Source organism: Cryptomeria japonica, chromosome 7 (genome assembly GCF_030272615.1).
Source record: "Cryptomeria japonica chromosome 7, Sugi_1.0, whole genome shotgun sequence".
Lineage (NCBI taxonomy): Eukaryota > Viridiplantae > Streptophyta > Pinopsida > Cupressales > Cupressaceae > Cryptomeria > Cryptomeria japonica.
In genome coordinates, this window is record NC_081411.1 from 747,932,820 (window position 1) to 747,936,674 (window position 3,855).

Here is a 3,855-nt window from a genome sequence, read left to right on the forward strand (position 1 = left end):
GGTGTAAACTTGCAAAGTGCTTGATAATTCTGAATGATCAACCCTTACAATGGCTCAAAAAAGAGAATAAATACCTCTCCAAGTCAGTTATCCTCCTATATGGATAGGTACATGTCCAAGAGCACACAAATTTGACATTTTCATGTCTAAAATGACAACTATTGATGCCTAGATGATGCAAGGTTGGTCTCAAAAACCACCAATCATCTTAGAACATTACTCACACCTAAAACCCAAGAAAAAAAACATGCCTAAACACTTTTCAAAACAAAAACACATTAAAAACTCACTTTTGACAACAATTTGCCAGGCAACTCCCAAACTGGCAACTTTAAGCAAAAAGAAGAAAACAGGAAACCAAGACCACACAATGAGTTCAAAACTCATCCAAACAACCTAGAACAACTTCAAAAACATCTTAGACAACTTTCCAACAAAAAACTAATAAAAACCAAACTTGCTATCAAACCAGTGGTGAAAAATGAGGCTAGGTGCTCCTGCACCATACTCCCCCGATGACAAAGAAGTCATGTGACTCCTTTGGGCAGAAAAGAGAGAGGAATACCAGCCTTGTGGAAGTCATTTTTAGGTATCCAAGTGGCTTCAAAGGCTGGTTGATCTTTCCACTTGATCAGATGTTCAAAGTAGTCATGCTTTCTAGTCTTCTTGATGATTTTGGAATCAAGTACCTGTTTAGGAATGGGAGAAGAAGAAGAGGGGAGAGATAGATCATAAAGGGAATGTGAAATGTCTGAAGCTCTTTGAGTCTCTCCTGGAGGCTACCCCTTTAAAGGTACCAAATCTACAACATTAAATATAGGAGACAAAGAAACATCAGCAGGTAAATCAATCTTATAAGCATTTGGACCATACTTAGCCAAAATCCTGCAAGGTCCAATTCTTCTCATCTGTAACTTGGTAGGAACTTCCTTTTGCAATCTAGACTTGTTGAGATGCACCATCACAAAATCTCCAACTGAGAATTGGACATCCCTCTTTGAAGCATCCACCCTTGCCTTGACTCTTGTTGTGGTGTCCTGCAAAGACCGCTTAACCTGTTCATGGATCTCTTTTAGAGATTGTGCCATATCCTGTGTTGTCCCACTAACATGTTGCAAGTTAGTCACATCATGTAACTCAAAAACACCTCTTGGATGCATACCATAAACAATCTAAAATGGACTCTTACCAGTGGATCTGTTTACACTGTCATTGTAGGCAAACTCTGGCTGATCCTAGCTTTGTCCATACTCCTTGGTGAGACATTTGAGTAGATTACCCAATGTTCTATTCACCACTTCTATTTGGCCATCTGTCTATGGATGGGAAGCTGAGCCAAAAGACAAGTTAGTACCCAATTTCCCACAAAGTCTTTCAAAAATGACCCAAAAACTTAACATCTCTATCTGACACAATGCTAGATGGCAAACCATGTATTCTGACAACTTCTTTAAAGAAAAGGAAAGCAATATGACTAGCATAATTAGTAGTTTTGCGAGGTATAAAGTGAGACATTTTGCTAAATCTGTCAACAACCACAAAGATACTGTCATACCCTGCTTTTGTCTTTGGTAAACCTACAACAAAATCCATGTTGATGCACTCCCATGGCCTAGAAGGAATGGGAAGTGGCTGATATAAACCAGCATTAGTGCTATTACCTTTGGCCTTCTGACATACCATACACTGTTCAACATACCTCCAGACATCTCTCTGCATCTTAGGCCAGTAATAGAAGCGTTGAACCAACTCTAAGGTCTTATTGAGACCAAAATGGCCACTCAAATACCCATTGTGTTTCTCTTGGATAAGGTTTTCTCTCATGGATCCTTTAGGAACACATAGCTGTCCTCCCCTGAATAACAAACCATTCTGCAATGTATAGTCAGCATACTCACTATGGAAATGATTCTCAAAAGCAAGACAAACTTTATAAGCAACAGCAAAATCATCATCATTAGGATACAAATCTTGAAAGCAATCAATACCAATACTCTTAACTTGGATCTCCTAAATAGTCAACAATCTCTTACTTAAAGCATCAACTACTTTGTTACATTGGCCTTTCTTGTGCTTAAGAGTAAAGGTATATGCTTGTAGGTAATCTACCCATTTCACATGCCTATGGTTGAGTTTATCATGAGAATTCAAGAAACTGCCTGCCTGGTTGTCTGTATACACAACAAATTCTTTAGGTAGCAAGTAATGCCTCCACTTCCTGAGTGCCTGCACCAATGCATATAACTCTAAATCATAAGACGAATACTTTTTCTTTGCATCATTCAGTTTTTCACTAAAGAAAGCAACTGGTCTATTATCTTGACTCGAGATTGCACCTACTGCAAGATGACTAGCATCACATTATATAGTAAAGAGTTTATCAAAGCTAGGAAGGATTAACACTGGCTGTGTAGCAACTCTAGTTTTGAGTAACTCAAACCCCTTATTGGCTTCTTCTGTCCATTGAAACTTGACCTTATGACCACCCTTTATTGTATCTAACATGGGTGCACAAATTTCACTGAACCCTCTGATAAACTTTCTGTAAAACTGGGCTAGACCATGAAAACTCCTAACTTCACTGGCTGATTGTGGGGTTGGCCAACTTGTTATGGCAGCAACTTTGGATTGATCCATCTTAAGATCTCCACTGGACACAGCGAAACCAAGATAGACTAGCTCTTGCTACATAAAATCACATTTCACAAGATTTATGGTTAACTGCTCATCAGATAATCTTTGCAAAACAATGGCTAAGTGTTTCAAATGCTCCTCTTTAGTCTTACTAAAAATGAGAATATCATCTAAGTAGACTACCACAAACTTACCGAGAAAATCCTACAACACTTCATTCATTAACCTCATAAAGGTACTGGGAGCATTAGAGAGTCCAAAAGGCATAACCAACCATTCATAAAGACCCTCATTTGTTTTGAAAGCAGTTTTCCACTCATCACCCTCTTTTATTCTTATATGATGGTAACTACTTTTTAAGTCTATTTTGGAGAAATACCTCGCACCCCCTAAACAATCCATCAAATCTTCTATCCTGGGAATAGGGAACCTGTATCTTATGGTGATTTTGTTGATAGCTTTGGAGTCTATGCATAGTCTCCATGGGCCCCCTTTCTTAGGTGCCAACACAGTGGGTACGACACAAGGACTTATACTCTTTCTTATTAATCCTTGATCCAATAACTCTTGAATCTGTCTAGCTACCTCTTTGTTCTATTCAGGAGTCATCTTATAAGCTACTTTGTTTGGCAAGGAAGCTCCTGGTATAAAGTCAATCTGATGACTAATGGCTCTAGGAGGAGGTAATGTTGTTGGTTGTCCATCACTAATGATGCCCTTAAAGTTATCAAGAATTTGCTACACTTCTTGTGGGATCTCAACTTGTTTTTCTTTCTTCTCCTCCTTAGGTTTCACTACAAGTGCATAACCAATCCCATCTCCCTCTTTCATGGTTTGGATGAACTCTTTTTCATTGACTAATAACACTTTAGGTGCCTGTGGTTTGTTGTTCTCTGTCTCTTCACGAAGGGATTGAATTTTGTAGACAATGCCATTCTTTTGAAAGGAATAAGTGTTTTTTCCACCATCATGGTGTGCCCTTCTGTCAAATTGCCAAGGCCTACCCAATAGTAGATGGCAAGCATCCATAGGAAGGATATCACATAGTATCCTATCCTTGTATTCACCTATGTTGAAGTCTACCCATGCTTGTTCATTCACTAGGACATGTTGCCCCTTGTTTAACCAGGTTACCTTGTAGGCTTCACTGTGCCTCATTCTAGGTAGGTTCAATTTGCTAACTGCCTCCTCTGAGATAATGTTATCTGTGGAACCTGAATC